Here is a 12572-nt window from a genome sequence, read left to right as displayed (position 1 = left end):
ACTTCCGAGCTACAACTGGCTGTGTTGAAGCCCAGGAAATAGGAGGGTGTAGGCAGAGGCCTACTGTATTTGGAATGTGGTGACAGCAGGAGAGACTGCCATCCACACAGCAGGGGATCAGCTGACGTTACTGAAGCCCACTGAGACACGGGAGCAAGTGTCTCTTTCCGTGTGGACGGCACTTCCGAGCTACAACTGGCTGTGTTGAAGCCCAGGAAATAGGAGGGTGTAGGCAGAGGCCTACTGTATTTGGAATGAGGTGACAGCAGGAGAGACTGCCATCCACACAGCAGGGGATCAGCTGACGTTACTGAACCCCACTGAGACACGGGAGCAAGTATCTCTTTCCGTGTGGACGGCACTTCCGAGCTACAACTGGCTGTGTTGAAGCCCAGGAAATAGGAGGGTGTAGGCAGAGGCCTACTGTATTTGGAATGTGGTGACAGCAGGAGAGACTGCCATCCACACAGCAGGGGATCAGCTGACGTTACTGAACCCCACTGAGACACGGGAGCAAGTGTCTCTTTCCGTGTGGACGGCACTTCCGAGCTACAACTGGCTGTGTTGAAGCCCAGGAAATAGGAGGGTGTAGGCAGAGGCCTACTGTATTTGGAATGAGGTGACAGCAGGAGAGACTGCCATCCACACAGCAGGGGATCAGCTGACGTTACTGAACCCCACTGAGACGCGGGAGCAAGTATCTCTTTCCGTGTGGACGGCACTTCCGAGCTACAACTGGCTGTGTTGAAGCCCAGGAAATAGGAGGGTGTAGGCAGAGGCCTACTGTATTTGGAATGTGGCGACAGCAGGAGAGACTGCCATCCACACAGCAGGGGATCAGCTGACGTTACTGAACCCCACTGAGACACGGGAGCAAGTGTCTCTTTCCGTGTGGACGGCACTTCCGAGCTACAACTGGCTGTGTTGAATCCCAGGAAATAGGAGGGTGTAGGCAGAGGCCTACTGTATTTGGAATGAGGTGACAGCAGGAGAGACTGCCATCCACACAGCAGGGGATCAGCTGACGTTACTGAACCCCACTGAGACACGGGAGCAAGTGTCTCTTTCCGTGTGGACGGCACTTCCGAGCTACAACTGGCTGTGTTGAAGCCCAGGAAATAGGAGGGTGTAGGCAAAGGCCTACTGTATTTGGAATGAGCTGACAGCAGGAGAGACTGCCATCTCCACAGCAGGGGAACAGCTGGCAGTGCTGAACCCCACTAACACTTGAACGAATGTGTTTGGCTCTGTGGAGATGACACTTCTGAACACCAACTGACGCTGTTGGAGCCCAGGATTAGGCGAGGAGCAGGCTGGGGCCTGTTGCTTTTGGCAGGTGAAGGCAGCAGGAGACTTGCCATCTCCACAGCAGGGGAACAGCTGGCAGTGCTGAAACCCACTAACACTCGAACGAATGTGTTTGGCTCTGTGGAGATGACACTTCTGAACACCAACTGACGCTGTTGGAGCCCAGGATTAGGCGAGGAGCAGGCTGGGGCCTGTTGCTTTTGGCAGGTGAAGGCAGCAGGAGACTTGCCATCTCCACAGCAGGGGAACAGCTGGCAGTGCTGAAACCCACTAACACTCGAACGAATGTGTTTGGCTCTGTGTAGATGACACTTGTGAACACCAACTGACGCTGTTGGAGCCCAGGATTAGGCGAGGAGCAGGCTGGGGCCTGTTGCTTTTGGCAGGTGAAGGCAGCAGGAGACTTGCCATCTCCACAGCAGGGGAACAGCTGGCAGTGCTGAAACCCACTAACACTCGAACGAATGTGTTTGGCTCTGTGGAGATGTCACTTCTGAACACCAACTGACGCTGTTGGAGCCCAGGATTAGGCGTGGAGCAGGCTGGGGCCTACTGGATTTTGGCAGGTGTAGGCAGCAGGAGACTTGCCATCTCCACAGCAGGGGAACAGCTGGCAGTGCTGAAACCCACTAACACTCGAACGAATGTGTTTGGCTCTGTGGAGACGACACTTCTGAACACCAACTGACGCTGTTGGAGCCCAGGATTAGGCGAGGAGCAGGCTGGGGCCTGTTGCTTTTGGCAGGTGAAGGCAGCAGGAGACTTGCCATCTCCACAGCAGGGGAACAGCTGGCAGTGCTGAAACCCACTAACACTCGAACTAATGTGTTTGGCTCTGTGGAGATGTCACTTCTGAACACCAACTGATGCTGTTGGAGCCCAGGATTAGGCGTGGAGCAGGCTGGGGCCTACTGGATTTTGGCAGGTGTAGGCAGCAGGAGACTTGCCATCTCCACAGCAGGGGAACAGCTGGCAGTGCTGAAACCCACTAACACTCGAACGAATGTGTTTGGCTCTGTGGAGACGACACTTCTGAACACCAACTGACGCTGTTGGAGCCCAGGATTAGGCGAGGAGCAGGCTGGGGCCTGTTGCTTTTGGCAGGTGAAGGCAGCAGGAGACTTGCCATCTCCACAGCAGGGAAACAGCTGGCAGTGCTGAACCCCACTAACACTCGAACGAATGTGTTTGGCTCTGTGGAGATGACACTTCTGAACACCAACTGACGCTGTTGGAGCCCAGGATTAGGCGAGGAGCAGGCTGGGGCCTGTTGCTTTTGGCAGCTGAAGGCAGCAGGAGACTTGCCATCTCCACAGCAGGGGAACAGCTGGCAGTGCTGAACCCCACTAACACTTGAACGAATGTGTTTGGCTCTGTGGAGACGACACTTCTGAACACCAACTGACACTGTTGGAGCCCAGGATTACGCATGCCGCATGCAGAGGCCAATGGGCAGCGGTTTTTATGGAGGTTGTTGACTACTACTGATTCTAACCATGCTTCACTTAGGCCTCTGGCTCCACTGTCTCTACTATTTACCCTGGCCTCCAACCCCGCCAGCTACATCTCTGAAGTGGCGTCAGCACAATCTACACTTGTTCCTGTGTTACTGGTGCTCAGTCCCGTCAGTTGATCCCCTGATGTTTGTCTGGCAAGTTCGCCAGCTCTGTCCTCATTCCCACTACTGGTTATGGGAATGTGGCAGAGCAGGAGACCTTGCCGGACACACATCAGGGGATAAACTGATGGGACTGAGCCACAGGAACACAGGAACAAGTGTAGATTGTGCTGACGCCACTTCAGAGATGTAGATGGCGGGGTTGGAGGTCAGGGGAAATAGTAGAGACAGTGGAGCCAGAGACCTAAGTTGGGCACGGTTAAAAATCAGTAGTGGTTTGAATGTTGATGGAGCTGGTGACTTTGCCGTCCACACAGCAGGGGATCAGCTGGCGTTACTGAACCCCACTAACACAGGAGCTAGTGTGTTTCTCTGCAGACGACACATCTGAGTGACAAATGGCTGTGTTGAAGCACAGGGATTATAGTTCAGGTGGTAGAAAAATGAACACACCAGCAGACCTGGATACAGTTGCCAACCACTAATTTAGTCTGTAAGAGGAATGGCAAAGTCTTTGGAGATCCAGGCCTTGTTCATTTTCAGAAAAGTCAGCCGGTCAACATTATCGGAAGATAGTCGCGTGCGACGGTCTGTTAGTACACCACCTGCGGCACTAAAGACACGTTCCGATAATACACTGGCAGCAGGGCAAGCCAGCACCTCCAATGCATACTGGCTAAGCTCTGGCCATGTATCCAGCTTAGAGACCCAAAACTTGAAGGGGGAAGAGCCATCTGGGAGTACAGTGACAGGGCAAGACATGTAGTCTGTCACCATCTGACGGAAGCGTTGCCTCCTGCTGACTCGAGGCGTCGCTGATGGTGTAGACAATTGTGGTGGACACACAAAGCTTTGCCACATTTGGGCCATAGTGGTCTTGCCTTGTGCTGCGGCGCTGCCTCTGCTCCCTCTTTGTGCAGAGTTTCCTCCACTGCCTCGACGCACAGAGCTGCTTTGTAAAGCACTAGCAAGAATGCTGTCGGGTGGAATGGAAAACATTATGGACTGCACCAGTGACTCTTCGTACTCCCGCAGTTTATGCTCCCGGTTCAACGTTGGTATGAGCCTTTGTACGCTGTCCCGGTAGCGAGGATCTAGGAGGGTGTACACCCAATAATCAGCCGAGACGAGAATGTGGGCGATGCGGCGGTCGTTTCTCAGGCACTGCAGCATGAAATCAACCATGTGCTGCAGACTCCCAACTGCCAAAGAACCGCTGTCCCCTGTTTGAGGCGTGACCTCGGCCTGCTCTGCATCACCCCACCCTCACTGTACATACTGAGTAGAGGTTTGTGTACCTCCCTCCTCTGGAGAGATGTCTTCCTCCTCCATCGACTCCTCCTCATCCTCCTCACAAAGTGTCCCCTGCCTAGGCCTTTGTGAGGAAACACGTAGCGCAGACTGTCCAGAAGCAGATGGCATTTGGGACTCCTCATCCTCCACCTCTTCCGAAACCTCATCCCTTAGTGCTTGCAGTGTTTGTTGAAGCAGGCAGATAAGGGGGACAGTCATGCTGACTAGTGCATCATCTGCACTCGCCATCCGCGTGGATTCATCGAAGGCACGCAAAACGAGGCAGATGTCCTTCATAGAGGCCCACTCAATGGTGCTGAAGTGTGAACGGCGCACAGTGCGACTTGTTTGCGCCTGATGCAGCTGGTACTCCATGACTGCTGCCTGCTGCTCACACAACCGCTCCAACATATGTAACGTTGAATTCCACCGGGTGGGTAGGTCACATATGATGCGATTTTCCGGAAGGCCAAATCGTCGCTGCAGAGCAGCGAGGCGCGATCTTGCCGTGCTGGAACGTCGCAAGTGAGCGCACTCTATGCGGACCTTGTGCAACAGTGCATCAAGATCCGGATAGTCCCTCAGAAAGCTCTGCACGACCAAGTTAAGCACATGTGCCAGACATGGGATGTGTGTGAGGTTGCCTAGGCCAAGAGCTGCCACCAGATTTCAGCCATTGTCACACACTACCAAGCCCGGCTTGAGATTCACTGGCCCAAACCACACATCGCTCTCCAGCTTGATAGCATTCCAGAGCTCCTGCGCTGTGTGGCTTCGATTCCCCAAAGAAATTAATTTGAGTACAGCCTGTTGACGTTTGGCCACGGCTGTGCTCATATCGGTCGTAACAGTCTCCTGCTCTGCTGTTTCTGAGGAACTTGAGTAGGAGGAGGAGTCTATGTGTACAGACTGGAGTCCTGCAATCCGTGGCGTTGGAAGAACACGTACAGCGCCACTCTCCAGATCTGTACCCGGCTCCACAACATTGACCCAGTGGGCAGTGAGGGAAAGGTATCGTCCCTGTCCATGGTTACTGGTCCACGCATCGGTGGTCAGGTGGACCTTGCTACTAACGGCGTTTAGTAGCGCATGTTTTATTTTGCCCTCAACATGTTTCTGCAGGGCAGGGACGGCTCGCCTGCTGAAATAAAAGCGGCTGGGCAAGTTGTATTGGGGGACTGCCAATGCCATTAAGTCCCGGAAGGTGTCAGTGTCCACCAGCCTGAATGACAGCATTTCAACTGCCAGAAGTTTGGTAATGCCAGCATTCAGAGACTGTGCTCGGGGATGGTTTGCCGAGTAAGGGCGCCTATTATCACATGCCTGTGCTACCGATGGCTGTGATGGATGGGAACGTGCTGCTATGGGTGGAATCTGACAGGGTCTCCGGACAACAGTGGCAGAGGTTCTTCCTTGGCGATCCTGTGAGGAAGCCGAACCAGCAGTGTGTGAGCTGGAGGAAGAGGCCCCAACACGAACTGAAGAGGTGGTAGGTGGTGCTGTACGTTGGCCTACGTCTTCAGGGTGTCTCTGCAACTCCAACTCGTGCTTGGTGCGCACATGTTTCCACATATTTGTGGTATTGAGGTTGCTGACATTTCTCCCTCTTTTGACTCTCTGATGACACAGCTTGCATTTGACAAAGCAAATGTCATCTGCAACTGTGTCAAAAAAGGACCACGCACTGCAACTCTTGGGAGCGCCCGGTTTGCCTTTGGAATGAGGAATGCTCCTAACGGGTGCCGAAGTGGAGGGTACAGGCAACCAAGTCTTCCCCCTCCCTCTGCCTCCTGTTTTGGCCGGTAGGGGAATCTCTTCCTCCGAGCTGCTCCCACCACCTTCCTGTTCCTCACGCCATGATGGGTCAAGGACCTCATCATCTTCCCTCCCCTCTTCAAACAGCTGCTTCTCCGGGGTTGTCTCGCCAGCACCGTACGCACCAGAAAGTGGCAACTGAGTCTCGTCATCATCTGATGCGTACTGAGGTGTGCTGACCATAGGCACTGGCCCACTCGCCTCTTCAGATTCAGAGGGACAAAGAAGTTGAGCATCACTGCATACTCCCTCTTCTTCACATTCAGGAATGCTGCTTGGCTGGCCCCCTCTTTCCAAGCCAACAGATTCCGAGAACAGAAGTAGAGACTGTGATGGCTCCTGTCCATGTCTCTCTGACTGCCTGGGCACTTTGGCAGGTGGTGAAGAGACAGATGGTTGCTCTTCGGTGCTCTGATCCTGAGAGGATGCGGAAGTAATTGAAGTCGATGCGTTAGCTGCCATCCATCCGACAACGGCTTCAATTTGTTCCTCCCACAGCAGTGGGGTACGTTGAGGTCCTACAAAGCTGCGCATAAAGGACTGTTGCCTGCTAAAACTGGGGGATGCTGATCCACTGGTGCCCGCAGCAGGCCCAGAATCCCCACGTCCTCTACCTGCTGAATCCCCACATCCTCTCCCTGCAGAATCCCCACGTCCTCTCCCTGCTGAAACTCCACGCCCACGCCCACGCGCCTTACTCCCTGCCTTCTTCATCTTGCCAGACTGCTTAAGATAGGCAGAAAAGTACAAAGGGGGGCCTTAGTGTGCTTATTCCTGAACAGCTGGTTACAGGTACAAGAAACACTAATTTTATGAAGTGTGTGTGTGTGGACTACACTTTAAAAGGAGCTGATGTGGCCTACACAAGTTCCAAATGTAGTGTTTGGTGAACTTTTTTTGTGGTTTCTTTGTTGGAAACAAACTCAAAGTATGTGAACAAAGAATTGAAACTGATAGTATCACCAACGTTTTGGAGCTATTACAATGCAGGCAGGTAACCTACAATGCAAAAGATGAGGCTCCAAAAAAATTGGGTAATACAAATCTGGCTGCGCCGGCAGGGCACAAGCCAGAAAAAAAGGCTCCTCTATCTACTCCTATATAGTGTTTGCAACCAACCAATGTTGATGGATACGGATGGATGCACACTAATAGGAGAAGAAAAAATGAGCTGCACTCAAAGACAAATATGTGTGAGGCAGTGACGCACGTTGAGCGTCCTACAACCAGACGTAGCTGCAGGACACTCTACTCAGCGTGAGCTGCACTCACACACAGTCAGAGACCTCTCAGACAGCCGTCAACAGTGCAGCTAAGTGGGCACTGGCACTGACAGACTGCAGAAAGGCTCCTCTGTGTACTCCTATATAGTGTTTGCAACCACCGTAGATGGAGACTGATGGATGCACACTAATAGAAGAAAAAATGAGCTGCACTCAAATAAAAAAATGTGTGAGGCACTGACGCACGCTGAGCGTCCTACAGCCAGACGTAGCTGCAGGACACACTACTCAGCGTGAGCTGCACTCACACACAGTCAGAGACCTCTCTGACAGCCGTGAACAGTGCAGCAAAGTGGACACTAGCACTGAAAGGCTGCAGAAAGGCTCCGCTGTCTACTACTAGTGTTTGCAACCAACGTATATGGATACGGATGGAAGCACACTAGATTGAAATTATGTAAAAAATGCAGCTCAAAAAATAAAAGATGTATGAGGCAGCAGTGATCACACTGGGTGGCCTACAGCCTGACGTGGCTGCAGGACCCACTCCACAGGGTGAGCTGCACTCACACAGCCCTTGCAGACAGCTGTGAACACTGCTGCTAGGGCAAAGAAGGCTACAGTGGTGGTTTATGTAGCCTGGGTAAAGCACTAGATGTTTGGTGGAATCGCTATTTCTAACTGTCCCTCACAGTCTTCTACAGCAACCTGTCCCTAACTGAATTCACAGCAGAGTGACCAGAAATGGCGGCTGCGGTGGCTTTTATAGTGCATCATGACATCATTTCGGCAGCCAATCACAGCCATGCCAATAGTTAACATGCCTACATGCCTAACAGGATGTGCCCACACTTCGGAGGATTCCCATTGGCTTAATCAAAGCAAGCAGGCTCATAGCATGATGGGAACTTCCGATTCCGATTCCGGAATCCGATATGACAAAAGTATCGGAAGTCAGTATCGGAATTCCGATACCGCTAATATCGGCCGATACCCGATACTTGCGGTATCGGAATGCTCAACACTAGTTGTCACGTTCACCTCACACGCGAACGGTCCCCAGTTCGAAACTGGATAGAAGCATGACATTAGGCGTTGATATTAACCCTCCGTCAGGCGCAATAGATCTGACAGGCACGCAGTAATTAGTTTCACTTCTCTCTCCTTGCCCACTTATCAGAAAACCCCACCCCTCCTAGTTATCTCCTGACTCTACAGGCTCTGTGAAACCTGATATCACAGTGACTCAGCAGACCTTCTAGTGAGCAGATATCAACACTTTGGCTTCTCAGGCACATTGAGCCTGATTTCAACACAAATTGAAAGGTTAGTATTTTCTTTTTTTATTCATCACGATTGTGTATTTAGCTTGTTTTATGAAGGATTAATGCTAAGTTAGTGTACATAAGTACTGTTTTCTTAGACAAAAGGAGGGTGGCTTCTAAGGCACATTGCGCCCTAACACATACTCTTTCTCTCTTGCTTCAGATTTTCTGCTGCAATGGCCAGAAAACAGTATGATTCATCTAAACCCCTTCATTTAGAAGAAATGAAGATTTTTTTGTTAGAAGATGATGAGGAAGAACCAGCAGTAACTGAGGATTTAGAGGAATCTAGTGACATTTCATCTGAAGATGAGGTAGCAGAATGTAACACTGATTCTGGAACAGAGCAGGATGGTGATGACACTGATACAGAGGAAACAGACACAGATCTAGCTTATTATTTGGGCAAAGATAAAAATACAAAGTGGAACAAAAAGGCACCCAAGAACAAACAGCGCAGAGAATCCCACAATATTATTACACACCTTCCTGGAGTTATTGGAAGTGCTAGAAAAGCTAAAACTGCAGTGGAATGTTGGAGTAATCTAATTACAGATAGCATGTTGGAAACTATTGTTCGGTTCACTAACCAGTATATTGACACAATCAAAGAGCAATTCTCCAGAGAGAGGGACATCAAAAACACTGATGTGATTGAACTCAAGGCATTTATTGGCTTGTTATACCTAGCTGGTGCTTTCAGAGCAAATAGGCAAAGTTTGGAGGAGCTGTGGGGGACAGACGGTGATGGCATCGAAAAATTCAGCCTTGTGATGAATCTGAAACGATTCAAAGTCCTGATCCGTTCTCCGTTTCGATGATCGAAGTACCCGGACAGAACGAAAAGGTTATGACCGGCTTGCACCAATTCAGGACATATTTCAACAATTTATTATGAATTGTCAAAAAAGCTATTGCCCGGGGCAAAACCTCACTATTGATGAGATGCTTCCAGGTTTCCGTGGAAGATGTGGTTTTCGGCAATATATACCATCAAAGCCAAACAAATATGGAATTAAAATTTTTGCCATGGTTGATGCAAGGATGATGTACACTATGAACATGGAAGTTTATTGTGGAAGACAACCACCAGGTCCTTTCAATGTGAGCAACAAGCCTAGTGATGTGGTAAAGAGAATTGCTGAGCCAATGTTTGGATCTGGTCGAAATATCACTGCTGATAACTGGTTTACTGACTTTGATCTGATTTATTTTTTTAAAACGAAAAAGCTGTCATATGTGGGAACTGTTAGAAAAAACAAAAGGCAGTTGCCGCCAGATTTTCTATATACAAAAGGCAAACAACAGTATAGCACTATGTTTGGGTTCAGTAATGGAAAGATTTTAGTTTCTTACATCCCACGCGAGAGGAAAAATGTGATTTTGGTCTCTTCATTACATAATGATTACACCATTGATCCAGAGTCTGGGGAGCTAAAGAAACCAGAAATCATAACTTTTTATAATTTGACCAAAAGCGGCGTTGACACTGCTGACCAAATGTATGGCAATTTCAATGTAAGTCGAAATACCAAACGCTGGCCGATGGTAATCTTCTTTACAATGCTGAATGTGGGTGGCATCAACTCACAAGTAATTTACCTCGGTAATGAACTTAAACAAATGCGCAGAAGAATGTACCTAAAACAATTGGCTAATGAACTGGTGAGTGGAGAGCTAAGCCTAAGAAGTTCAAAGACGGTTGGAATGCCCCTTGCCCAGCAACACCAGTTGAAGAGATATCGTCCCAAGGATGTTCCAGAACAAACACCGACTCTACCACCTTCTAAAAGACGCAGTTGTACTACCTGCTCATTTGTATCTGGTTTCAGAAGGCTTTCTAAATATGACTGCAAAATATGTAAAGAATCAATCTGCCTTTCCCATGCAACTTTCGTCTGCCAGCCTTGCTTTTCTAAGTGTACCTGTGCTGCTTCTGCTGCAATTGAAACCAATGAAGATGAGTAGAAAATAATTAAGTAACATCTAAGTGCAATATCCTTTAAGTTTTTTTCCATAATTTTATATTTAAGCAATAGTTAAGTAAAGATAACTGGAGCCTATTTGGTGGTACTACCGAAAAGTGGTACTTTTAGTTTTAATAAGTTTATGGTTAATAAATGGTTTTTTTTTGCATCTGATTTGGTGTAATCTCTTTTAATACATTCCTATGAAGGTCACTGACTACTTCTATAGTCCTGAAATTGAAATATGTAGCTACTATAGGTGGTTTTCTGACCTGTGCTTGTCAGGCACATTGCGCATGAACTGAGGAGAATCTATATTGCGCCTGACGGAGGGTGAAAGCTTTTGACGTTGAGTCTCTGTTCTCGATGGCTCGTCATGACCACAGTAACCTTCCGCAGCTGTTTTCTGTAGTGTAGTGGTTATCACATTCGCCTAACACGCGAAAGGTCCCCAGTTCGAAACTGGGCAGAAACACGCTGTTACCCTTTGGTACCCAAGCTTTTGACTTTCAGTTCTTGATCTCGATTGCTTGTTGTCACCACAGTAAGCGCTTGCGTCTGGTTTCTGTAGTGTAGCGGTTATCACGTTTGCCTCACATGCGATAGGTCCCCAGTTTGAAACTGGGCAGAAACACAGCTTTTTCTCTTGGAAAACGATCTTTTTGACTTTCAGTGCTTGTTCTTTATTGCTTGCCATGACCACAGGATTTTTTGCTTGTTTGAATTGGTTGGCTTCTGTAGTGTAGCGGTTATCACGTTTGCTTTACACGCGAAAGGTCCTCAGTTCGAAACTTGGCAGAAAAACAGCGTTCCTCTTGCAAACTAGCGCTTTTGACAATGAGTGCTTGATCTTTAATGCTTGCCATGACCACAGTAAATGCTCTTGTCTGGTTACTGTAGTGTAGTGATTGTCCTGTTTGCCATCCTCCTGAAAGTTCTCTGTTTTGATCCCGGGCAGAAACATGTGGCTTTTCTTTATTTTGATCACAAACATATATTGTTGGCTTAATTAGCCTTAGTTAGCATATTCTATTGCTGGTTTAATGAGCATTACTTTTACCAATGTGATTATTTCTACCCGTTTTTGCTTTTGGCAAGCATGTGTGTTTTTGACAGTGTCTAAGTGTTCCTAATTCAAGTAACACCTGATAGGATCAAGGTGTGAAAGCAGGCATCTAGGTGCTTTTTCTTTTTGGCTTTTGGACAAAGGCATGAGAATGTTTTGTGGAACATGGTTTTGTTTCACTGTTTGTTCTTTTTCTCCAATAGCCTGACAAATAAAAGGTTCCTGTGTTGCAAAATGCACTTTGTCCTGTCTTCAGACATAGAGGAAGACCTCTTGACTTTGGCTGGATGTTTTTTTCTTTTTCAAGTTCATTTCAGCATGTTTAAACATCTTTAGCTTTGCATGGAGTTTCTGAAGTGTAGTGGTTGTCACGTTCACCTCACACCTGAACGGTCCCCAGTTTGAAACTGGATAGAAGCATGACATTAGGCGTTGATATTAAAGCTTTTGACGTTGAGTCTTTGTTCTCGATGGCTCGTCATGACCACAGTAACCTTCCACAGCCGGTTTCTGTAGTGTAGTGGTTATCACGTTCGCCTAACACGTGAAAGGTCCCAAGTTCAAAACTGGGCAGAAAAACGCTGTTACCCTTTGGTATCCAAGTTTTTGACTTTCAGTTCTTGATCTCGATTGCTTGTTCTCACCACAGTAACCCCTTGCATCTGGTTTCTGTAGTGTAGAGGTTATCACGTTCGCCTCACACGCGAAAGGTCCCCAGTTCGAAACTGGGCAAAAACACAGCTTTTTCTCTTTGAAAATGATCTTTTTGACTTTCAGTGCTTGTTCTTTATTGCTTGCCATGACCACAGCATTTTTTATTTTTTTTTGAATCGGTTGGTTTCTGTAGTGTAGCGGTTATCACGTTCGCTTTACACGAGAAAGGTCCTCAGTTTGAAACTGGGCAGAAACACAGCGTTTCTTTTGCAAACTAGCGCTTTTGACAATGAATGCTTGATC

The 12572-nt window shown here is 48.5% G+C and overlaps 1 non-coding gene across 1 annotated transcript; it reads left to right on the top strand.

Annotated features, from left to right (window-relative positions):
* The first annotated feature begins 10950 nt into the window (after positions 1-10950).
* Positions 10951-11024, top strand: TRNAV-AAC (transfer RNA valine (anticodon AAC)). Its single transcript has one exon. It is a non-coding gene; the product is annotated as a tRNA-Val (tRNA).
* The last annotated feature ends 1548 nt before the right edge of the window (positions 11025-12572 follow it).

Source organism: Dendrobates tinctorius, unplaced genomic scaffold, assembly GCF_039654945.1.
Source record: "Dendrobates tinctorius isolate UK_male_01 unplaced genomic scaffold, ASM3965494v1 ptg000332l, whole genome shotgun sequence".
NCBI lineage: Eukaryota > Metazoa > Chordata > Amphibia > Anura > Dendrobatidae > Dendrobates > Dendrobates tinctorius.
The sequence above is the reverse complement of the archived record's forward strand: the minus strand, read 5'-3'. Positions and strand labels throughout refer to the sequence as shown.